The following is a 26,935-nucleotide window of genomic DNA, read 5'->3' on the forward strand; positions in this document are numbered from 1 at the left end:
TGCTTCCACTACAACATTGTAGAGACTATGCCTTTAAGGTACTTAAGTATTTTCTATAACCTAAATACTTGATCAAATTTTATAAATGTTTCCTGATGCTGGATAAGAAGGTAAGTTCTGTTTTTAAAGTAAAATGCTTGATGCTTATCATTTAAACCAACCTTTATATTATTCAGATAGATTTCAATGCTTCTGACTTGGATTGGAAAAAGCATATCAGAATAATCAGAAATTTATGCTCAGTTCACCTCTCTTCCATACGTTTTATTCTGATCCAGTGGGCCTCATTTATTCTGGCTCCTGCTTCTCTTGTTGAGAACAGTAGTATTATAGTCCTTCTTACTCAGCTCAGAGGTGAATCTCTCCCCAGAAATTGTCATCAGAAGTGTTAAGCCTCATCCCTGGGGGCAGTCTACATCCAATGACTGGTTGATAGATACAGGAATACAAAAGTCTGCCCTCCTTGCCTCAATGCGGACATTTTTGTTTGTTTGTTTATACTCTTCTTATGGCATTTTTTTGGGGGAAGTCCTGCAGTATTGCTAAGTTTTATAAATTGGGCAATGGGGTACTCTTAAAACAGAGACATTCTTGGTTTCCTCCTTATTATTACAGATGATTTAACCCCTTTTACACCATGGAATACTATGCAGCCATAAAAAACGATGAGTTCATGTCCTTTGCAGGGACATGGATGAAGCTGGGAACCATCATTCTCAGCAAACTATCACAAGAACAGAAAACCAAACACCGCATGTTCTCACTCGTAAGTGGGAGTTGAACCATGAGAACACATGGACACAGGGAGGGGAACGTCATACACTGGGGCCTGTTGGGGGAGGGGTGGGGGAGTAGGGGAGGGATAGCATTAGGATAAATACCTAATGTAGATGACAGGTTGATGGGTGCAGCAAACCACCATGGCACGTGTATACCTATGTAACAAGCCTGCATGTTCTGCACATGTACCCCAGAACTTAAAGTATATTTTTAAAAAATGTTAAGCAAAAAATAAAAATAAAGACATAACAATGGACTTAAAAAAAATCTGAGCTGGGCACGGTAGCTCATGCCTGTAATCCCAGCACTTTGGGCGGCCGAGGTGGGTGGATCACGAGGTCAGGAGTTCGAGACCAGCTTGACCAACGTGGTGAAACCCCGTCTCTACTAAAAATACAAAAATTAGCTGGGCGAGGTGGCACGTGCCTGTAATCGCAGCTACTCCGGAGGCTGAGGCAGGAGAATCGCTTGAACCCAGGAGGCGGAGGTTGCAGTGAGCTGAGATCGCATCACTGCACTCCAGCCTGGGTGATAGAGTGAGACGCCATCTCAAAAAAAAAAAAAAAAGGCGGGACATTTTTTTTGAAGCACCACATTGGCTCCAGAGCTCCCTGCAGGATCTGCTGAGGCCTTTGTTGAAGTTCCTCTTGTGCCAATCCTGTTTCCACCATTCCATTACAGGTGTTATTCCTGAGAGTACTCTTGAATGCAACACAATCTCGGTCTCAGAGTCTGTTTCTGGAGAACCTGACCTATGATAGTTACTTTTTGTTTATTTGATCTGTCAGAGATAGAGGGAGAATCAGAAAAGATTCTTTCCTTGCTTCTATTCTACCTCCTGCTGCCCTGCTCATATGAAAACTGGTAAATTTATTATTGCAAGTGCAAGATACAAATATATAACTTTTGTATGTTTTGATGCAATTCTATTTAGAAATTACAAGTTCATGAAGCTAATTCATTTTGAATTGTATTCTTTTATTTGCTCTGATATTCTTTGCCCATTTAATATTTTGCCCTAAATTCTAATCTGTTTGATATTAGTATTGTACCCCTGCTTTTTTATTCTTTGAATCTGTCTGATAGACACTGGCCTGGCCTTTAGCATTTGTGATATCACGTTATTGTTACTGAATCAAAGAATTTGTCTTTTAATGTATTTTAATTATTATTATAATTGATAATAGTTATTATAACTGGTATGTCTTATCTTGCTTCTGTCATTTTGTTTTGTGTTTCCTGGTTTTTATCTTTTTTTCCTTTGCCTTTTGTAGATAGTTCTCTGTGGGTGTACTATGTGTTTTGCCTTCATCTTCAGTGATCAAAAAGGGATATATCCTGTTTTAAATTCTGCTAATGATTACCTTTAAGTTTCCACAAATAGTATTTAACCGTTATTTCTATACTCTTCAGAGACAGAAGAAAATACAAAGTCAAAGTCTGTTTTATTAAGCAAGAGATTTGGCATAATTTCATTCCTCTCCTCATTTCTGTTTTTATGTTACTGAGTTTTAGATCCAAATAGTTGGTAAATTTTTACATTATATTTTATTATAATTTTTGTGAAGGGTGGTTGTATAATTTTATTTGCATTATAGATTTTTACATTTTTAAGTCAATTTAAAAGATTAACATTTTTTTCTCTTTTCATTGTGGTAATATATACAACATAATTTTTTTACATTTAATTTTGGTTTTATAACCAAACTTTTTTTTTTTTTTTGAGACAGGCCTCACTCTGTTGCCCAGGCTGGAATGCAGTGGCGTGATCTTGACTCATTGCAACCTCTACCTCCTGGGTTCAAGCGATTCTTGTGCCTCAGCCACCAGAGTAGCTGGGATTACAGGTGGGCACCACCATGCCTGGCTAATTTTTTGGTATTTTTATTAGAAATGAGGTTTCACCGTGCTGGCCAGGCTGGTCTCAAACTCCTGACCTCAAGTGATCCACCCACATTGGCCTCCCAAAATGCTGAATATAACCAACATTTTGAATTCCATTTCAGTTTATTACAATATAAACTACCAATCCATATGCCATCACCTCTTTCTCTCTCTTCCTCCTCTTAATCAAAGATGAATTTACTTGTGTGTCTGACAAAGGAAAGCAACATCATTTAGGTGTGAGCTCAAGTTCTCTCAGCAAAAATTTGAAGAGTTAAATATATGATGAAAAAAAGTATTTCAAATAATGTAATATTCTGATTGAGTGTCTGGTTGGCAGATTACAAATATTATACAGCTTTCTTTGAGAGAGATCAGTCTTGTTTCACATCACTGATGCTGGGAAACTGGCTTCAATCAGGTCTAGAATGGGTTGTGTAAAATTCCAAGGGGCCTAGAGTCATGCAGTAGACATGCTGAATTTCAACAAAACAGTCCACAGAAGTTTTGATTGTAATTATGTTGCACCCACAGATCAATATACAGAAAACTATCATTCTGACAATATTGAGTTTTGCAATTCATGAACATTATTTAGTTCTTCTTTAATTTTTACCAGTAATGTTTTCAGTGTATATGTATTCCATATATTTAAATTTATCTCTAAATATGTTATAGTTTTGTTGCTATTGTAAATGATATCTTTTAAATTTAATTTTTGGATTGTTTGTTGTTAGTATATAAAAATACAATTGACTTGTGCATATTTACCTTGTGTCCTGTGACCTTGTTAAATTCATTTACTAGTTCTAGTGTTTTTTGGTAGATTCCTTTGGTATTTTTTACATATATTATCTTATTTATGAATATAGTGTTTCTTCTTCCTTTTCAATCTCTTGCTTTTATTTCATTTTCTAGACTTATAACAAAGATAAATTCAATATTGAATAGAAGCGATGAAAGAAAACAACCTTGCTTTATTTCCAAGCTTAGGGGGAAAGCATTCAGTCATTCACTAGTAAGTATTATGCTAGCTATACTTATTTTTTTTTTCCTGGTGCCCTTTATCAGTTTGAGAAAGTTTTCTTCTAATTCTAGGTTGCTGTGAGTTTTTATCTTCAATAAATGTTGAATTTTGTCAAATGCTTTTTAGGCATATGGTGTTCTCCTTTTTTTTCTTTTTTTGTTTTTGAGATGGGGTCTCTTTCACCCAGGCTGGAGTGTAGTGCAATCTCGGCTCACTGCAATCTCAGCTCAGTTTTCTTCTAATTCGAGGTTGCTGTGAGTTTTTATCTTCAATAAATGTTAAATTTTTTCAAATGCTTTTTAGGCATATGGTTTGTCCTTTTTTGTTTTTTGAGATGGGGTCTCTTTCACCCAGGCTGGAGTGCAGTGGTGCAATCTCGGCTCACTGCAACCTCCGCTTCACGAGCTCAAGTTCAGGATTCTTGTGATTTAGCTTCTGGAGTAGGTGGGACCACAGGCAGGCGGCACCACACCCAGCTAATTTTTTTTTGTAGAGACAGGGTTTTGCCATGTTGCCCAGGCTGGTCTTGAACTCCTGATCTCAAGTGATCCACCTGCCTTAGCTTCCCAAAGTTCTGGGATTATAGGCGTGAGCCACAGTGCCTGGCCTCGCTTTTTCCTTTATTCTATCAATGTGGTGAATTATGTTGATTTTTAAAGAATATTAAACCAATTTTGCCTTATTGGGATAAACCTTACTTCATTACGATGTATTATCTTTTTTATAAAATAATGAATTTCATAAATTTTAAAAAGACTTTTGCATCTCTCTTCTACTTCTCTATTTTTTGAGCTCTGCTTTTCCCCCTGATCTCTTGGTCTACTGGAGTATACTTTTAATGCTTTTTTTTAAGGTATGTTTTTTTGAAAAAGCCTATAATACTATTTATTATCAGATATAAAAGTAAGTATAATTCCATGATATAAAATTGTCATTGTTCATACATGACTATATATGTGTATCTATCTCTCTATCTATCTATATATATCCTCTCTATATAAATGGGAGTATACTATACACACTAATTTTTACTTTGTTGTTGTTTTTTAAATCTAACAGTATATCCTAGAAATCACTCTATAGAGATATAGATATATTTCCCGTATTCTCTCTCTCTTTCTTTCTCTCTCTTTGAGACAGGGTCTCACTCTGTCACCCAGGCTGGAGTGCAGAGGCGCGATCTCGGCTCACTGCAAGCTCTGCCTCCCGAGTTCACGCCATTCTCCTGCCTCAGCCTCCCAAGTAGTTGGGACGACAGGTGCCCGCCACCACGCCTGGCTAATTTTTTGTGTTTTTAGTGGGGACAGGGTTTCACCGTGTTAGCCAGGATGGTCTCGATCTCCTGATCTCGTGATCCGCCTGCCTCAGCCTCCCAAAGTGCTGGGATTACAGGCGTGAGCCACCGTGCCCGGCCTGTTTCATATTTTTTAGATAGAAATCTTTCATCAATTTAGAATTTATTCTGATGCATAGCGTGAAGAATAGTTTCAATTAAAAACTTTTCCAAGTGACTGCCTACTCCTAAATCAAATACCTTTTTGCTACTAAAGCAGCTAAGATCCTGCCTTTATCATATACTAAATTTTAATATGCAGCTGTTTCTATATTTATGTATTTATTTATGTGTTTTTAAAGAAGAGTATATGGATGGTACATTTTGGGCCCCTGTAGCATAACTCTATGTTGCCTTTATACATCTTAGCTTGTTATAAAATTCTCAGTTCATTGCCTCCCCTCTGCACCTCACCCCTTAGGCAGACGTTTAGATTCTGGCATAAGCATTGTAGAGAAGTCCTTGTCTTAAAAAAAAAAGTACCTTCCTACCTCTTTTCAGGTATTATATCTTTTGGTAGGTGAAACTTGGATGGTTTTGTCTGTTTTAGGTTTGCTCCATCTGCCTTACAGTAAAAGCAGTTTTTGTTATTAAGCATCTGTTGAATTTGAGGAATGCTGAAAAGTAATCTGGTAAAAAGTATCTTCCTCAATTTTGAATCCATTTTGGATATATTCTCAAATTGAGCAAATAAGCAAATGTGTTAATGTCTTTAGGAGCCAGGATTCTCACTGTGGGAGAAGGAATATATAAATATGGAACAGGATAAAGCAAGGAATAACCCTGTAGGGATGAACTGGAATTGGAGTTATTGGTATAAATTCATGATTTCTCAAATAGGTATGTGCATGTTTATGTGCATAAATATATAGGTATGTGTATATATGTGTGTATTGTATGTATATGTATGCATACATATGTATATACATGCATATATTTCCTAGCTCTTTCCCCTACAAGGGCCAAGAAGGAAAGATGCCCCAATAGCAATGAGCACACCTACAGACCAAATCTTGCTCTCTAATACTATTTTTCCATTAAAAGGAAAAATAGGGCTTTATGGACAAATGGCTGATTCCAGGGCTGGGGCAGGGTAAGTGCAAGATGATCCTGAATCATCTTGTTATACCAGCAAATAAAGTAGTGCTCAAACAAATCATGAGTCACGTCGCAAGGACACAGGAGCCAGCCTTACCTGGTTCCCATTGGCCAACTCTGGAACAATTTGAGGACCAAAATAATTAAGTATAGTAAGGAATTTTTCTAAGTAGGAATTCATGATTACCTGCTGATAATAGATGGATTAATAAACAGAGGCAAAGGAAGGTCTTTTGCTTGCAGTAGAATGCTGAGCTGTAAGTATGGAGGGAGTGTAGGAGTTGGAAAATCATCATTTTTCAATAATTATGGTAAAGATGAGATCAGGCAAGAATCATTAATGGGTGCTAAATCTAGGGGGAAATTTTGGTGAGGGACTGTATATTTGTACGGTCTTAAGGTGTCTCCTCACAGACTGCTTATTAGTTACTAGGAGAAAATTAAACCCCAGTAATTATTCAGTGGAGAAATGTGGGCAATGTCTTGCCCAGGTGATCAAAATTAACAGCACCAATTGAGGGGAAGAGAGACACTGTGTGCCTTCAAATGCAATACCCTGAGAAGGACATGACATCACCTGTGCAGTATTCTGGCTGAGTAGTTTTAGAGGATTCTCTAATAGTCATTAGAATATTTTCACTATAATCTCAAGGAAAAGTCAGACAAACACAAAATTAGGAGAATTTCATTTAAAAGGAGTACCTGCTACTGGAGGAAACCAAACCAAACCATTTGTGTTTAATGGAACTTACTGTAGAGCAAGCTCATCCAACCCATGGCTCATGGGCTGCATGTGGCCCAGGGCGGCTTCAAATGCAGTCCAACATGAATTTGTAAGCTTTCTGAAAACATTATGAGATTTTTTTTGTGACTTTTTTTTTAGCTTATCAATTATCGTTAGTGTTAGTGTATTTTATGTGTGGCCCAAGACAATCCTTCTTCTTCCAGTGTGGCCCAGGGAAGCCAAAAGATTGAACATCTTACTGTATAGAGTGAGGGAGGCACATCATCACATGAATGGTTATATAATTAAACTCATATTAGGCATCATTAAACTTCTGTTTGTAGTTGGATATACTTCCCTTAGGAGCTAGGGAAGACATTTTATTTTGGAAATGGCTCATGCATTGTTTAGAATTTTTTTTTAAATAAAGCACTTAACACATGCCAAATACAAGAAGTAGGAAGAACATTTACATGATCTTCGGGAAGATGGTATTAAGTAAAGGTGAAACCACGAAGTAATAGTTTCTGCCTTCTTTGATTTTTAAATTTAATTTAATTTTTTTTTTTTTTTTTTTTTTGAGATGGAGTTTGGTTCTTGTCACCCAGGCTGGAGCGCGGTAGTGCGATTTCGGCTCACTGCAACCTCTGCCTCCAGGGTTCAAGTGATTCTCATGCCTCAGCCCCCTGAGTAGCTGGGACTATAGGCACCCGCCACCACGCCTGGCTAATTTTGTATTTTTTAGTAGAGATGAAGTTTCACCATGTTGGCCAGGCTGATTTCGAACTCCTGACCTCAAGTGATCTGCCCACCTCGGCCTCCCATAGTTTTGGGATTATAGGCGTGAGCCACTGTGCCTGGCCTGATTTTTTAATTTTAAAGAAGACAGAACAAATACAGGAACATGCAAGAAGGTTTGACTGTAACATGTTTTGTGGATTTCTTCCTAATCACTGCTTTCTGTTTGCTATGCTTTTGTGCTCAGAAAACACCTGAAAATGGTAGTTGCTTACACAATCAGATGCTTGACAATAATCCCAGGAAAATTATCCTTATCTTTCTTTTATAATGAATTCCAGGAACAATCAGGTCAATGGAGCATCTTCGGTGCTGTTGAGAACTACCAATTTTGTGACAATCATTGAAATTGTGCTGCATTACAGTGTCTTTGAGGACATACAAACAAACCAGTATGTAAATAACATTATTTCTCTTTTCAGCTGTGGTTTTCTTTTTCCATGTTAATCAAATCCAGTGTTATTGAAGACAATATGGCATAGAAAATTATATCTGACTTTTTTCCTCAGGTGGTTATTATTTTACAATTATCTACCAAAATAGAGGTCAATATTTCATCAGTTTCCATATGTGAGACATTGTCCTCCTGTGTTATTTACAATACATGAAAGCCTACTTAGCAAACATGAAGAAATAAAATACATTCGGCAATCAAAAATTGGAACATGACTGCCTGTTACTAAATAAGATGAGCTAGGGCTGTGAAATAGGCTTTTATGGGAAGACTGTTTCAAATTTATGAGTGATGATACGGGAAACTTTTTTTTTTTTTTTTGAGACACGGTCTGGCTCTGTGGCTCAGGCTGGAATGCAGTGGCCCGATGTTGGCTCACTGCAACCTCCACCTCCTGATCTCAAGCCGTCCTCCCACCTCAGCCTCTCAAGTAGCTGGAACTACAGTGGAACTACAGGTGGACAACACCACACCCAGCTAATTTTTGTTATTTTTTTGTAGAGACGGGGTTTCACCATGTTGCCCAGGCTGGTCTCAAACTCCTGAGCTCAAGCAATCTGCCCACCTAAGCCTCCCAAAGTGCTGGGATTACAGGCATGAGCCACCATGCCTGGCCTGGGAAGCTCTTTTAACAGAGGTGATGTAAAGTAGAAAAAGCAGTGGGCTCAAAAGGCTGCTCCCAACTGCCTAGGTGACCTTAGACAAGTCTTCATACCTCTCTGAGTCTCAGTTTTCTCACCTGCAAGTTGAAGGGTTTATACTGGATGATCTGTGAGGTCTCTCCAGGAGTTTAATACAGTGGCTATGCAGCCTACAGGGTCACACCCAGTGCAGAGCACAGCTCACCTGGCAGAGGCTGGAGAATGGGGACAAAAGAATAGGATGAAAATCTTTGGAGAGAATTGAATGATCACCTCTACCACTCCTGCAAGTCAGGGTTCATCCCACCTCTTCCAGAAAGTCAGGTTCCAGAGAAGACAGCAGGAAAGAGGAAGGTAGGACGTCAGGATAGTGCAGGATACCAGACAGGAGTCAGGGCAGGAAAGAGGTAAGAAGCAAAGTGGAAGCCAAGACTTTATATATGGAACCAACCGAAAATGAGCTGTAGAAAAAGGAATGAAGAGCTGTAATTGGGCTAATAACAAAGGCATTTCAAATAAGATTGGCAGACTTTGCTAGAGATGCCTCAGGGCAACCAGAGTAATTGCAGCGTGCAGAAATGAAAGTCCTTTTAAACTTCTGTTGTCAGCCTACGACGTGCTTGGGAGTTGCTGGAAATAAAAAAAACTGAATCAAACATAGCCCTGCCTCTTAGGAGTTTAAAATTTCGAGGGAGAGACAGGTATGTATGCCACTAACCGGGCTATCCTTTAGTTTGCAAATGGCACTAAAACAGCGGTTCAAATCAAGTGCTGTGGGAACACAGAAAATTAAATATGGTTGAATTAAATCTGATAGGAAGGATAAGGAAAGACTTGATAATGGAAGTGATATTTAAACTGGGCCTTAAGAAATGAGTAGGAACATCAGGTGGAATGCTAGGGGAGGGTAGAAAGGACAGCACATGCAGAAGAATGAGAGAATGAGATGGTACAATGTGTCTGCCACCCAGTGAGAAGCCGAGGGTAACTGGAGTGGAGGGAGCACTAGGTAAGTCGTAGAGGTAAAGCCAGAAGACACACTGCCCCTGGATGGGGAAGGGCTCTGACTCTTATGTTAAAGAATGTGGGCCACAATCCAGTAAGAGACTGGATGGTGTCATTAGTATCAGCCACTTGGGCAGGTTTCTAGCCAGCCAGGCCCAGCCCGTTAGAGGCTAAGGGTGGAGGAGAGGATGGGCTAGCAGAGGGAGGGAAGAAAAGAGAGGAGTTAAATCAGTCTTGCAGTTTGAAGCTAGAAAGAGTGGTTAGGAATTTTAATGAAATTCCTAAAGAAGAAGGAGATGGTTTGAAGGGAGAGAGATAATAAAGTAATTTGGGTAAAGTTGGAAACATCCATGAGAGACTTACCATTAGGCTATTGATAATGTCATTCTGGAACTTGAGCGAGAGCCAGGGCTGGGTTTAACTACTTGGGAATGGAGGAGGTACTGAGGTTTACTCAGACCTGATGCCCCTCATTGCTTTCCATAAAGAATGTGGTGATGTCAGCCACATATATGCCTGGTCCTGTGGAGATGAAACTGTCACAATTCCTGCCTTTGGGTGGGTGGTGAGATAGATGATAACTAACTTTGGTGCCAAATACTGTGGTGAGTGCTAGGTGTAGGTCCACAGTCCCTCATCTGGAAGACTTGAGGCAGATGTGTTAGGAAATTCAGAATTTAAGGCAATATGCTACACGTACTGTATTTTACATTACTCTCCAGTGGGATCTGGACCAGCATGCAGTAATCAAACCCAATTTTGATTTCTAAAGTAAAGCCAGTGTTTCTAAAGTGAAGCATGAATATCTGTGTTTGACTACAAAGAGTCTCATGTCAGTTCAGATTAGGTCAGGCCACCAAAAAAGTTTGCATCAAAATTACAAAAAAACTTTTAGTTTTCAGAGCATTTTACATTTCTGAATTGTGAACAAAGTAGTGTGGATCTGTTGAAAGTCTTATGAGAGCAAATACTTCCAACCTGAGTCAAAGAAGGCTTTGCAAAGGAGACAGCACTTGAGCAGGGTCTTGAAGAAAGCGTAGGCTTTCAATTAGCAGAAAATAGGAATCAGAGGTAGGATAAAGGAGATGGCATTTCTTTTTTTTTTCTTCAACTTTTATTTTAAGTTCCAGGGTACATGTGCAGGATGTGCAGCCTTGTTACATAGGTAAATGTGTGCCATGGTGGTTTGCTGCACAGATCAACCCATCACCTAGGTATGAAGCCCAGCATTCAGTAGCTATTCTTCCTGATGCTCTTCCTCCCCCTACCCCACCGACAGGCCCCAGTGTGTGCTGTTCCCCCCATGTGTCCATGTGTTCTCATCATTCAGATCCCACTTACAAATGAGAACATGCAGTGTTTGGTTTTCTGTTCCTGCATTAGTTTGCTCAGGATAATGGCTTCAGCTCCATCCATGTCCCTGCAAAGGACATGATCACGTTTCCTTTTATGGCTGCATAGTATTCCATGGTGGATATGTACCACATTTTCTTTATCTGGTCTATCATTGATGGGCATTTGGGTTGATTCCATATCTTTACTGTTGTGAATAGTGCTGCAGTGAACACACATGTGCATGTGTCTTTATAGTAGAATGATTTATATTCCTTTGGGTATATACCCAGTAATGGGATTGCTGGGTCAAATGGTATTTCTGCCTCTAGATCTTTGAGGAATCACCACACTGCCTTCCACAATGGTTGAACTAATTTACACTCCTACCAACAGTGTAAAAGCATTCGCTTTTCTCTGCAACCTCACCAGCATCTGTTGTTTCTTGGCTTTTTAATAATTGCCATTCTGACTAGAATGATATGGTGTCTTATTGTGGTTTCAATTTGCATTTCTCTAATGATCAGTGTTTGTAGGCCACACGAATGTCTTCTTTTGAGATGTGTCTGTGGGTTTTTTTTTCTTGTAAATTTGTTTAAGTTTCTTATAGACTGGATATTAGACCTTTGTCAGATGGATAGATTGCACAAATTTTCTCCCATTTTATAGGTGTCTGTTCACTCTGATGGTAGTTTTCTTTTGCTGTGCATAAGCTTTTTAGTTGATTTAGAGCCCACTCGTCAATTTTTGCTTTTGTTGCAATTGCTTTTGGTGTTTTCATCATGAAATCTTTGCCCATTCCTATGTCTAGAAGGGTATTGCCTAGGTTGCCTTTTAGGGTTTTTATGGTTTTTGGGTTTTAATTTAAGTCTTTAATTCATCTTGAGTTAATTTTTGTATATGGTATAATCAAGGGGTCCAGTTTCAATTTTCTGCGTATTGCTAGCCAGTTCTCCTAGCACCATATATTGAATAGGCAATCCTTTCCTCATTGCTTGTTTTTGTCAGGTTTGTCAAAGATCAGGTGGTTGTAGTTGTGTGGTTTTGTTTCTGAGTTCTCTATTCTGTTCCATTGGTCTATGTATCTATTTTTATACTAGTACCATGTTGTTCTGGTTACTGTAGCCTTGTAGTATAATTTGAAGTTGGGCAGCATGATGCATCCAGCTTTGTTCTTTTTGCTTAGGCTTGTCTTGGCTATTTGGTCTCTTTTTTGATTCCATGTGAATTTTAAAATAGTTTTTTCTAATTCCGTGAGAATGTCAATGGTAGTTTAATGGGAATAGCATTGAATCTGTAAATTTCTTTTTCATTATATTGATTCTTCCTATCCATGAGCATGGAATGTTTTTCCATTTGTTTGTGTCAGAGAGGACGTTTCAATAGAGGGAAGAACTGGAGCGAGGCTACAGGGGAAGGAAAATCCCTGGTTTGTGTGGGTCATTTTGGCTAGTCTTGGATTACTGGACCATAGGACTCATGGGAACGAATGGCAGGTTCAGGTGGGTTGTAACTTGAACATTAATAACTTTGAGCCATCTTTGGGAAGATTGAAACTTGAAATTTTATCCTGCCATTAGTGGAGAATGTCATGACCACATCTGCCATCTCTGCATTTGGAAAGGGGAACCCGGTCTTGTTTGGTTCTTGCTCTGTGCCAGTGCAGAGGGTTGATTAGAATGGAGGGAGACTGAGGTAGGGAGGCAGTAGGCATCATGGAAGAGAAGGATGATGTGTGCTGGTGCAAGCTCAGTCATGGAGAGGATGGAAATTTGAGATCCGTGCATCAGCAATTTTGAGAGCCAAGTTAGAATCAATGGGACTCGATGAGTAATTGAATAGACGGGGTGGAGGAAAAGGAGATTCAAAGACTGATTCCTGGCTGAAGCTCAAGGACAGAAAGCAGGACAGTATAGTGAGTGATGAAGACTGAGTGCTCAGGAATCCATCCTGGGCTTATATCTCAGCTGTCACTTCCTACAGGAAATAGCTTAAACTTCTCCTCATCTACAAAGGAAAATAATAATGGCATCTTCCTAGGAGGATAAAAATATGGCATAAATGAGTTAATCTATATGAATACTAATCACAGGGACTGACACATAGGAAACATCATAGCTCACGTGTTTGTGAATCTTGTTGATTTTGATGACGAGACCCCAAGAAGATGTGTGTGTGTGTGTGTGTGTGTGTGTGTGTGTGTGTGTGTTTTTCTTTTGGAGACCAAGTGTTGCTCTGTTGCCCAGGCTGGAGTGCAGTGGTGCGATCTTGGCTCACTGCAACCTCCGCCTCCCGAGTTCAAGTGATTCTCCTGCCCCAGCCTCCCAAGTAGCTGGGATTACAGGCATGCACCACTACACCCAACTAATTTTTGCATTTTTAGTAGAGACAGGGTTTCACCATGTTGGTCAGGCTAGTCTCAAACTCTTGACATCAAGTGATCCACCTGCCTCAGCCTCCCAGAGTTCTGGGATTACAGGCATCAGCCACCGTGCCTGGCTCCCAAGAAGTTTTTAATTCTGAAATTGTTTATAGATTAACTTGTAGTTATAATATCTGTAAAGTAGTAGTCCTCAAGGAGGACCTGTAGTCTTTTCTGTCCTTAAGGTTCTGCAATTACATGAAAGTTTCTTATCTTTACCTCTTTGAATATTTAATATATCTAATTTTTTCTCAAAAATATGGGCCAAGTAGACAAAAGTCTGTCAATATACTCTTATCTGTTTCCTGGCTGTAAGAAAACATATGTACTCTATTTTTCTATCTATAATATGAACTTTAAAAAAGCAACCAATTGCCAAAACACTGTTATTATTGAAAAAAATTAAATATTACTGGAGGTGGCAGGGACTGTGGGTTGAAGTTAAGGGAAATAAAAAGAACTCCTCATGGACAGAATTTTGTGAAGGTGAAATTCAGAAAACTAGTCACAGATATTCAAAATGATATTGATCAATATGACAAATGCTGAAAGATGATTTGGAATTTCAATCTGGTTGGAGAGCTGCTTGTCAATTAGGCTGTCATAAGGATTCCTGCGTGGCTTGGCCTCTTTAAAATTCTTCAAAAGAATTACATAGTCTCCTGGATGAAAAATATATCATTGGACTCCTACCTATCAAGCAGTGTCCACCTCTCCAGAGCTTAGGTCAGATAGCTTGATGCTCAGTGCTATCTGAAGCAGATGTGATGGAGGCTTTGTGAGCATCCTTCAGAAAGCATTTGCTGCAGGAAAACGGGAAAGTTGATTCAGAAGTTGATCATGGTGTGCCTGAAGTGGAACTTAAGCAAATCGTTGAAAAATTTCAAAAATCACTGACCACACTCAGATACTTAATCAGGAAAGAATTGCAGTTTACTGAGACCCCAGGTAGAAAATTCAAATGCAGACTGAGAGACACGTGGGAGAACATCTATGGCAATTAAGTTTCACATATGTTGAGTTATGTAAACTTACAAACATTTGGGATTGAGAACTAGTGTTATCTATAAAATATTTTCTCTTAGGTGGCACATTGATTGCATTATTTCTACAAATCTCACATCATCTTTAGCAAAGTGTTCTGCATTTGGAAAACTTTCTAATATAATGTTCTAATATTTTTTTTCATTTTGAAATGCAATTCATACACCTATTTTATAAATAAAGTAGTGGTGACACAAATGTATTCAATGTTAACAAATGTTCTCTAAGAATGAGATGAAGAAATTATCAGTAGCAAGTCCAAATTTGAGAGAAAATGAATCACTCTGAAACAAAATCATTTGGGGGCGTTACTCATACAATATAATAGTATCAAACATACATAAAATGTTATATTTTCATATGGATCCTTGAATTATGGAGGATTCTTCAGTGGCTTTAATGTCAGGGAACCAGATTAACTCAGATTTGATTCAGCCAGTCCAAATAAAGCAAAACCCAAATGCTTCTGAAACTATTTGACAGACAAATTAGTATCATAAACTCAAGATACGAGGAGAAAAGCTATGTGCAACAAGCACTGTGAACATTTAACTTTTCACGTTCTGCATAGATGAATCCACAGTAAACTAGAATAACCATTACAAAGTTAAGTAGTTTGTTTTAATGAGCTATGTCTACTTAGGGAAAGTTAATGTAAGACCTCTACCAAGGATCCAATTCAAACAAGCAGCACTCTCCTTTCTTTCCCTTTTATCTGAAATATCCATGTAATTTTTATTTTGGTCTTGAATTTGTTTCTTCATTGTATTTTGACTGTATAGGTAAGACCTAAAAGAAGCAATTAGAGGTGGCATAACTGAAATTAATATGGAAATACACACATGCATAACAGCCAGGAAAGTAAATTAACTGATCCTTTTGAGCACTTGAAGACAATTCATATAACATCTAATTTGAAAATATTATAGGTAACAGGATTTGCACACTCCATTTAAAAAATAAATCTAATCTTAGCAAGAAATTCCAGCAATAAAAAATAAATATAAAAGAAAACTCCAGTAAATGAAGACACTTGTGTTTCTGGGAAGGATGGCTAAACTGGGTAATGGGACCCAATTCTTCTCAAATTAGATAACTTGCTTAATGCAATTTAAGGTTTGTTTTTGAGGACTTTTAGAAAATAATTCTAAAGTTCACCTGAGAAAGAGAAAAAGCAAATATTTTAAAGCCAGTCATAGGAGATCACCTATTAAATAAAATATAAAAGCGTGCGTTAAAGCTATAGTATTTAAAACAGAATGATTAAGGTATAAAAAGAACCAAATAAATGTAGCAGAATAGATAGCCTCCAAACAGATTTGATAAGAGAAGCATCACAGATCAATAGGTAAAAGGCAAGTAATTTAATACATGTTTTGAGAAAGTTGGCAAGCTATTTGGTGGAAAGCATAGTTTTTCCTTCTCTGCCAAAATCCTATGTACATTTTATAAGAATAATACAATGGACTTTGCGGACTTGGGCGAAAGAGTTGGAATGGGGTGAGGGATTGGGTACAGTGTCTACTGCTCGGGTAATGGGTGCACCAAAATCACTGAAGAACTTCTTCATGTAACTAAATACCACCTGTTCCCCAAAAATCTATGGAAATAAAAAAACATCCTATGGGCTGAGCACAGTGGCTCACACCTGTAATCCCAGCACTTTGGAAGGCCGAGGTGGGCGGATCACGAGGTCAGGAGTTCGAGATCAGCCTAACCAAACCGGTGAAACCCTGTCTCTACTGAAAATACAAAAGTAGCTAGGCCTGGTGACATGCACCTCCGCCTCCTGAGTTCAAGTGATTCTCCTGCCTCAGCCTCCCAAGTAGCTAGAATTACAGGTGTGTGCCACCATGCCCAGCTAATTTGTGTATTTTTAGTAGAGATGGCGTTTCACCATGTTGGCCAGGCTGGTCTCAAACTCCTGACCTCAGGTGATCCACCCGCCTCAGCCTCCCTCTACTAAAAATACAAAAATGTGGTGAGCATCTGTAATCCTAGCTACTCAGGAGGCTGAGGCAGGAGAATCACTTGAACGCAGGAGGCGGAGGTTTCAGTGAGCTAAGATGGTGCCACTGCACTCCAGCATGGGCAACAGAGCGAGACTCCATCACAAAAGAAAAAAAATTCTATGTAAATTTTAGATACATTTAAGATTAAATGTATAAAAAGTAATAATATTTGGGAAAAAAATTGATAAATATTTAACCAATCTCTAGAAGAGGAGAAACTCTCTAAGCATAAAACTAATGAAAATAATCACAAAGAAAAAGATCAGCATTTTTGAGTTTATAAACTTTTATTTCTGTAAATACTAAAAACTAAAGAGAAAGTATGAAAATTTATGACTTCCAGGCTGGGGGTGGTGGCTCACGCCTGTAATCCCAGCACTTTGGAAGGCTGAGGCAGGTGGATCACTTGAAGCCGGGAGTTTGAGACCAGCCTGGGCAATGTGGCAGAACCCTGTCTCCAATAAAAATACAAAAATTAGCCGGGCGTGATGGCTTAAACCCGGCAGACGGAGGCTGCAGTGAGCCAAGATCATGCTACTGCATGCTAGCCTGGACAACAGAGTGAGACTTTGTCTCAAAAAAAAAAAAAAAGGAAAGAAAATTTATGGCTTCCAAATATGATGGCACTAGAATCCCTATAGACACATGGACAAAGAACAAGAATAGGTAATTTTGCAAAATAAGCCTAAATAACAAAAAGGTTGTGAAAAATTCAGACTCATCCATAATTAAAGAAATGTCCACTAAAACAGCAATGAGAAACCACTTTGCTTATAAAATTAGAAAAGATTGAAAATTGATGATGCCACTGAGGATGTGTTGAGGCTGGGGCTCTCATCATGGCTGGTGGGAATGCGAATTGGTACAGCCAACCTGGAAGAGGATTTGGCAGTTTGGACCAAGGGCAGGAAAATGTTTATTATAGCCTTGGACCTGGTAATTCCTCTTTAGGGGTGTATACTGAGAAATAATCAGAAATGAAGTCAGAAATACAGAGTTGTTCACAGCAGTGTTACATTATTTTCATATCAGCAAGTTCCATTATGTAGTTCATTAGAAATACAATATAATTTTTGTGTTTTACCAAATATTAAATTTTTAAAAATTGAAATTGTAATTTTTTGCAAATTTTACAACCATTCACATAGTGCCAGTTAGCATTTAAAAGTTTTCATGTGCCCATTCATACTTATTTGGATTCTATTCAGTAAGTTAACTATATAACGTGTATTTAAGTCTAGACTAAAAATAATTCTTATCATTAAAGACAAAGGCATACCCAGGTATCAACTTTAGTAAATCATGGGTTTAAAAAAATATTTAATGAAATTTAAGGGTATGTATGATCTCATTGTGATTCACTTTTAAAAAGTTATATTTCCTTTTTTCCCTTCCTCTGGATTTTCTCTTTAACCACAGATAGAGGAAGTTATGAAGGGAGAATAGATACCCCAGCTCCATTCTCTTCCTGCTCCCTTATCTCCCAGCTGGAAGCCAGGGGTGCACAGGGGCCCAGAGCACGTGGCACAGAGAGGTCAGACTCCCAGGGCACAGAGCAGAGCAGTGTAGAGAAGGGTGGAAAATGGGCCTAGGGGAGGGGCACACAGAGACTCACCAGCCTGAAGATGAATGAAAACGGCTGCTTATTCCCTGTGGACAAACACAGTTACTGTTCCTTGCTGCTCAGCTGCACAGGCTCAAACTGTGCTTCTGATCATTCACGGCAGAAAGATAATCTTTGTCTGTGACCTCTAAACTCCTGGGATCTTTCTCCATTTCTCTCCACTGGAAAGGAAACCCATGTGTCAGCCACAAAAGAGACCTTATTTGTCTTTCAGAAGAAAGTGCTAATCCATAGTGCTTAAGGGAGTAAGGTCTGACAAGTCTCAAAAATTGTCATCTAATAGCTCATTAATGAGCTTTAATAATGATTATAAGTTGCTTGAAAAGTTCTAATCAGAAAGAGAAAATAACATGAAATTACCGATCAATACATGCGCCTGCTCCCAGAAATAACTGCAAGTTTTATTTAATGTAAAGTCACAATGGTAGTGGAAAACAGAAAAATATCAGAGGTAATGAGTGGCAGATTGCACTGGCCACAATATCTCCCTTCCTGCATGCTACAGTGTGATTTTGACGTTCCTCCTACCCAATAGTAAGGTGTAGATCTTCCACTTAACCTGGATAGATTTCTGTGAGTCAACCAATAGAGATAGTATAACGGATGTTACATGATGTCTGAGAAGTCATAAAAATGTCACACACTTCTGCTTTGTTCTCTTGGAGAGAACAGAGTCTCCATGTTGTGAGGGAGCCCAAGCAGCCTGTGGAGAGGACCCAAGACCACTGGTCCACATCTTCAGTTGAGCTCTTAACTGATAACCTCTACCATGCTACCAACCATGTGAATTAACCATCTAAGAACAGATCCCCAGTACTCAGTTGCACCTTCCCAGGTGATGCCACGTGGAGCAGAGATGACCTGTTTCCGTCCAACCCCAGATCATTGCAGATTTCTGAGCACAATAAATAATTGTTACTGTTTTAAGCCATCAAGTTTGAAATGGTTTGTATGTAGTAAATGGACCAATGATGAATCCTTGAAAAGTGGAAGACAAATGAAATTGAGCGAAAGAAGAAACTATCCCAAGATATTCCTAGGGAGACCTACTACAGAATGGGTGCACCTGTTCAGTGAGTCCTGGGAAAGACTATTTCTGGTTAGAACTGGAGGCAGCCTGGCCAACCTGTCCCTACTTCTATGAGGTGTCGGGCAGCAAAACAGAGAAAAGGGAATGATGAAAATAATTAAAAATCAAAAAAAGGCCGGACGCGGTGGCTCATGCCTGTAATCCCAGCACTTTGGGAGGCCTAGGCGGGTGGATCACCTGAAGTCAGGAGTTCAACACCAGCCTGGCTAACATAGTGAAGCCCCATCTCTACAAAAATACAAAAATTAGCTGTGCGCCTATAATCCCACCTATTTAGGAGGCTGATGTGGGAGAATTGCTTGAACCCTGGAGGCGGAGGTTGCAGTGAGCCGAGATCGTGCCATTGCACTCCACCCTGGGCAACAGAGCAAGACTCTGTCTCAAAAAATAAATAAATAAATAAATAAATAATAAAATAAAATAAAATAAAATAAAAATAAATAAAAGATTAAAGAACCCAGAAGAGTAGTTCAATGAAATTCAAAGCTGATTCTTCAAAATATTAATAAAATAGAATTGTGGTTATAAAACAGAGATCTGTTGCAATGAGGAAAGATATATAATTACAGATGAAGAGACTTATAAAAGATACAGATACAGATGACTTATAAAACATTGATGTGGGCAATTTTGTAACAATAAATAAAAAGCCATAGATGAAGTAAATATTTTCTAAAAAATAGGTATATAGTTGAATGTATTCCTAGCACCATATGCTGCAGACTCATAGGAAATACAGAGAAGAGAGAAATAAGTTTAAAAAAGTATCAAGAAGGGAACAAATGCAGAGTGTGACCCAGTATTTGCAACAAATCAGTAACTGGAAAAGAAGCGGGTGAAGATTATCCTACATGAAAGGCATAGATACATGGCAACTATAAGGAAGAGTTGGCTCTTTTTTGAATCCTGATTTGAACAATAAGGCGTAGAAATAAAATTTTGAAACAATAGGGGAAATACAATTATGGACTGAGTACCAAATAACAGAGCTGATCCTGGGGTGAGGCACATGAGGTGCCTTGGGGTACAAACTTTAAGGAGGCACTGACCCTGCATTAGCACAGCCGAGAGAGCAATGCTTCCTTCATTTTCATGCCCTAGGTGCCTTGCTTACTTCACGTGAGTCTCATACCTGTCAAGTATTATACCTTTTTTTTGAGGTATAATAATGGCATTGTGATTACATAACAAAATATTTGCATTTTTTTAGAGATGTGTATTACATCATGGAGAGGTGAAATGACGTTTCTGGGATTTGCTTTAAAACAGTTCAGCAAGAAAAAGGGATAGATGAAGCAAATGTGGCAGCATCTAGGTAACTGTGGAAATTGCATAATGAGTGTTTGGGGATTTGTTATATATTCTTTTGAATGGTTGAAAATTTTCATAATAAACTTTGTTTTAAACTAGGTAACAGCATGACAACATAAATAATGGCATCACCCAAATGGACATATTTGCTAATCTCCCAAATTTTCCTGTCCACTGGTATCCTTTATTCTTGGCCTGCCATCCTCTTCCCAGGATGAAATGCAGACAATGTGCTCCTCCATGACTGGTGTCCAGTGCTAGGAAATTCAAGGCATCACTGCCCTGGGTCTCCCCTTGGTAACCTGGACAAGGATGGGAGACACCGTGGATATGTACTTTACCTGAAACTTTAGAAAGATAAAAGGAGTCACTTGAGGCCTCCCAAAGGAAACTGGGAGTTGAAGTGGGCTTAAGGGGTGTAGGGTCAGATCTCGTTTCAAATCCCAACTCTGCCGTCAGCAAAGTACTTAACTTTTCTGAGCCTTGGTTTCTTTGGCTGTGAAAACAGGAATGTTAATATTTATCCTAAAAGGATTGATGTGGGAATTAAGTGAGATAACATTTGTGAAAATCCTTAGTACCTTGCCTGGAACATGGAAGCTACTCTGTTTCTTCCCTCTTTCCTTGAAGGAGAGATGTCTTTGGCATCTTTAGGCTGCAGTTGTGCATTATGGATGTGAGAATTCTGTTTTTTGGGGACATAACAGCTGTTACCCCTGTTCTTACTCAACTATAGTCTGAATGACTGAGTTTTGCTCTTGAAGACCCTCTGTGTCAAAATGCCACTGTGGAGCTTTTTTTCTGGGAGGATTCTGACTGTGTTTTCAACCACTCAGAGCCCACAGCTGTTGAGTTCCACTTTCCCCTCCCTGTCCCCCAGTACTGGGCCCCCCACCCTGAGGTTGCTGCTCTCCCAGACCACATTCTCACATTGCCTGATTCTATGACCAAACCAGATGAGTCTACCAGATGAAAAGTCACTTTGCCAGTGTCTGAATTTTCCTCTCCAGATCTTCCAGAAGTCTTGCTGAGGCCTCTGACCTTTGCATGAACACCTGGTGGCTTGTGAGAGACCCAAGGCATTCTGATGTGTAGCCCAGCTTGAGACTTAGAATCTGTTTTCTCCAGCCATTGATTCTAGGGCAACAAAGAAGTTCCTGCTCAACATTCCGTTTCATGTATGTAGAAAAATATGGACACATACACAAAATATATGTATTAATGTTTGACGTTTTGGATTTAATAGCGATAGGAGTCCATAAGCAGGAGATGTCAGGAATGGCTTCAAGGAGGAGGTGAAGGGGAGTTTTGGAGGTTGAACAAAATTTAGATAAAGGAAGAGAAGGAAAGATGAAAGGCATTCACAAGCTTGACTCCCATCCAGCACCCTGTTAGATTTTCTTTATAATTTGCCACCGGAAACCTCCAGAAAAGTTATCAGATGAGTTTGTTTTAGAGTAAACTGAAAAAAAAAGATAATATTGGAAAACTCAGACCATAGTTCAGTATCATTTCTGAGTGTTTGTGAGGGTAGCACGTGTGCAGCCATAGGTAGACTAGACCCATGATGTCCCAAGACAGGGTTCCTCTGTTCTTAACTTGTGCTAAGGTAAACCAAGGATGACGTATAATTTCTGTTATTAGTACAGCCTGTATTTTTAATCTTCCTCATCACAATAAGCCAAAAGCCTTACCACACAGTTTGATGTGGAGATTTATTTTTCAGACCAGTGTGTGACTGAAGTAGCTGGGTGGGCAGTGGGTGGGGGTAAAGGTGACGGAGGATCATTGGAGAAGCTCCTATAGGGAGAGGAGACGAAGCTCAGGTTGGCAGAGCTGCTGAGGTACACCAGGCCTGGGTGCCCTCTGTGGCCTGAGGATCCCCTCCTCCCTGGAGCCTTCTCTTAGGATTCCATGATGTCAGCTACAGGAAACAGGAGTTCCCACAGCAGTGGAAGCACCCAGCCAATGACATCCGAATCTGTGGGGTGGACCCAGCATATGCTCTTTTCAAAGCCCTCTGGTTAATCCAATGTGCAGCTAAGGCTGAGAACATCCACTCTAAATATTTAGACCGTAGTTGCTCTGGGTCCTGACTGCAGATTCAAACCACATTTCTTGAAAAATTATCCTGTCTTTTAGGCCTATCCCCCAAGACTCTGCTATCGCATGGGGTGGGCCAACCCAGGCATTGGGAATTTGAAAAAACTCCCCAAAATGATTCTAATGAGCAACCAAGGTTGGGAGCCAATGTTCTAATTTTAAGAAAGCAGCTAACAACTAAAGCCAGAACCCTCCCCTCCACACATCACCTAAGAGGTGGCAGAAATAGCTCAACAAACACTCCTACAAGCAGCCTAACTCTCATCTCTTCATCAGGAGGACACTGGGAGGGCAGAGTGGGCCTTGGAGAAGGAAAAGGTTAGTAGGGTCGGGTTATCCCCTTCCTCTATATGGGGGGAGTGGGAGTGCTGAGGGGGTCACAGGGGGCTTCCATAGGACTCCAATAGAGAGAGGGCCTGCCAGAAGGGAGAACGATGACAGTTCTTAGCAAGGTAGTTCTCCCATGTCAGGGAACTTTAGGAGGTTCTGCTGCTGGATCTCCCCCAAATTATCCACATATCCCAGGAGAGCTGATACATGGAGTCTGCCTTGTTGTGGGCTTCAGGGCCAGGCACTGTCAGCTAGGGCAGCAATGACTTCAGGGGAGAAAGAATGCCAGCTGCTGCCAGCTGAGGAATGAGACAAGTTTCTTCCTTCTCTCCTTATCCCAACATCATTTTCCAACCCTGTGTATTCTATTTCCCCACACTCCATGCAGTCGGGGTCTCTGCTGAAGCCCACAATGGGGACAGGAGGGAAGGAGATTTCAATGGAATTCTATGGACTGAATTTAATAACCAAAAACAACTAGAGGAGAAATTCTCTGATAGGCCTAAGATGAGGACTAGAACAAGGGACCTAATGTGGCCAGATTGGAAGCAGAGGCTAGAGAAATAGCAGCCAGTTTCTGTCTATTGCCTGCTGAGTAGAGACCATTTACTGCATCAGTTACTCGCATGTTGTGTCCCTCTACAAGATTCGAAGGTCTTTGAGGGCAGGAATACACCTGATGCTTTTGAAACAACCAAAAGCCAGGCCCGCACTGAGCATAGAGCAGAGGCAGGTTCTTCCCCACATCCTGGATAATCTTTTCATTCTGCTTGGTCTACTGATGGCACAAAGGTTTTGTTTTAAACTAAGGCTTTCTCACCTCATTGTTGGGGGGGGGGATTAATTATAAAATAAAGGTATAGCTCAGGTAAATTGTTTTACAGTACATGAGCAATATGGCATTGGCAACAATTTTAAAAAGTTTTTGGAAGGTTACATTTGACTTTGAAGCTGGATATCTGTAAGTTCACAGATATTCCCTGACCCCAGCTTGTGGTGCTCCTTGGCAGCCAGTGATAATGCCTGAGACCCGCATTTTATACTGGCCCTAAAATTCAAGCAGTTTTGGAGGTCTTTATTAATCTCTTAAGTCAACCAACCTCTCTCCACTTAGAATACTGGAAGGATTCCGAAGTGGAAAGGTATTTATTGAGTGTATATTGCAATGACTTACCCTGAAATCACTGTGTTAGGGAATTAATTTACATGAAACATTGCAGGACATTTTATTGCTTAAGTTCTCCCATACTACCTTTGTTCTGAGAATCTGGAGGTTCCTTGGGAATAGGATGGAAAGACTTCTACACCTTGGCCCCCTAAATCAAGAGGAGAAACAGGCTTGCCATTTTAGTGTTAAAATGAGTGCTGATGCAAACATTTACCTTTTTATTTATACTGATAATCTAATGAATAATCTGAAAATATGGCCAGGGGAGGCGGATTGCCAGGAATGATAAACACATAGTAAAGTAGTTTGATATGCAGGAAACTGCTTCTAAAATACACTAGCTGGTGCTTACTGAGGGAAACAATTACTCTTCGGATACAACCTGCTTTCGTTCTATAGCCATCTTTTTCTTTCTGTTTTTTTTTTTTTTTTTTTACAAAAATATTTATCTTAATGGTATATTTCCCTACAGACTTTTTTCATATTCATATTTTACAAGGATACAAATCATCTATGTTCAATTTTTCATTCCTTTTAAAAATTTAATATATAGCATAAATGTCTTCAAGTTATTATGTAGTATTCATATCTATAATTTTTATGCTAAAATTATTTTGTTAGGTAACTTATAATAATTTATTTAAATATAACCTAATATAAGAATTTGAGTTTGCCTCCAATTTTACTATTATAAAAATGCCATTTTTGCTATTATAAACTGTATTTTTATGATGTGCCTTTTTATTATTTTGAACTTCTTAAGAGCAGGTTCTCAGAAGTGAAGTTTTGGGGCACAATGTTTGAAATCGTTTTAATTCTTGACAAAATTGCTGAATTTCTTTCCAAAATGACTATACCAATGTACAACTCTCCCATACACAACTTTCTTTTTATGGTCTTATGAAAGCCTTCTTTTATTTACTGAGAAAAAAGTAGAAGCCATTTGTGTTATCATAGCATGATAAACTCCCCAAAATCTCTCCAAAATGAAATAGAAATTCATGCATATTTTTAGAGAGGAGAAAAGTAGAGAAACATGGTGTTGGACTATCACAACTGTGTGTGTGTGTGTGTGTGTGTGTGTATGTGGTGGGTTTTGTAAAGAATTGGGGCTTAATGTACCTAACAAACGACTAATCTTTTGCCTGAAAAATAGGCTGAGCTGACCAGATGGTGAGTGGAATGAAATCACTTTCCTACCATTATGGGCAAGATTTCTAACTCTTTGTCACCCACTCTGTTCTTCCTAGGCAGTAAGTCAATGGGGATGCTTGCTTATAAACAACAGGAGGCAAAACCCCATCTCCACCCTAATTTCTCATCACTTGTTCAGTACCTATTCATTTAGACTTTTGTCTTTAATACGTGTATTTTCCCTTGGCAATACCATAATGTCTTTTTTTTGTCTCTTCACCATAATCATGATGAACAAAAATGTAATGCACGTAGTATTCCTTCATTTGAGTCTTTCTTTTATTCTTTTAATTTCAAACTGCTGTTCTTCCTAAAGGAGGACTGTGTTACAAAAGAATGAAATTTTCCAAACAATGTTTGGTACATAATAGTTTTAAGAGGCTTCATGTTTGCAAGAGACAAATTAAGCAGCCTCCCCTAATATGTAGACAACATCTGTTACACCGTCACCATTAATGATAACACTGGGATCTCTTTTGTGGCTGATTTTCATCCAGCTGCACCTACCCATAAAAGGCGCCAGCAAAGAGGGCTACACATTTATCTGTCAGTTCAGAATGACTTTGGAAAATGGCACATAAACCTAAAGCAAATCTTTGTTAACCTCTGAAATCAGAGCCTCCATAAATCACTGCTAAGGACAGCTTATAACCTCCTCACAGCCAACTCATCATCTCCATTCAGTGTTTGATAAGATGCTCCAAATCTTAGGCTGGTTATACAGAAGAAAGCTACACATCAAGAAACTAAACCTTATGTTTGGTGCCCACCTGTAAAGAAACACACATACCCATTGATCAGTCAATTACAAGTTTTTGCTCCAAAGCTTTATTTCAGACAACATTCCCACCTGCACCAATGGATCTATTTCTAAATAATAAAAACGCTGCAAAATCCTTGGTAGGGCTAATTAGCTATGGCTAATCATTTGATTTGATGACTTGTTATTATTTGGAATTAAACATTAAGATTCTTAAATGAAAACCATTCAGAAAGCTAGTAGAGGGGTTCCACTTTCTTTGCAAGACTGAGTTGTATGAAATCTCTTTCTTACAATATGGTTGTGAAATGTATTCTGGTATATTTTCATCTCTGGGTTTCCCTGTGGATATATATCTTACAGTGTAACATGTCAATTTACTCATTTAATACCTACTCAAGTGCCCTCTCTGTTTCAGTCCTGGTGCTAGATGCTGGAGATATGTGAAGGAACAAATAAATCAAGTCCCTACGCTCAGGTACTTGTATCCACCTCAGGCATAGAGAAAAAACAAATGGCTCAAATTATAAATAAAGCAAGAGTGATTGAGGGCTGGCATTTTAAATGTGATGTTCAGAGAAGGCCTTTATTTGTACAGAATCCTAAATAAAGCAATGGAGAGAGCAGTGTGAATTGGCAGGAAAAGAGCATCCCAGGCAGAGGGAACAGAATTGCTCAGGCCCCAAACTTGGCAAGTGCAAGAAACAGCACAGAAGCCTGTCTGGTCGGATGCTGATGCAAGAGGGAAAGCAAGTTTGTGAAGGTGGGCAGGGGTCAGGCCTTGGAGGGCCTTAAAGGCCA

Source organism: Gorilla gorilla, chromosome 21 (genome assembly GCF_029281585.2).
Source record: "Gorilla gorilla gorilla isolate KB3781 chromosome 21, NHGRI_mGorGor1-v2.1_pri, whole genome shotgun sequence".
In the NCBI taxonomy this organism is placed as follows: domain Eukaryota; kingdom Metazoa; phylum Chordata; class Mammalia; order Primates; family Hominidae; genus Gorilla; species Gorilla gorilla.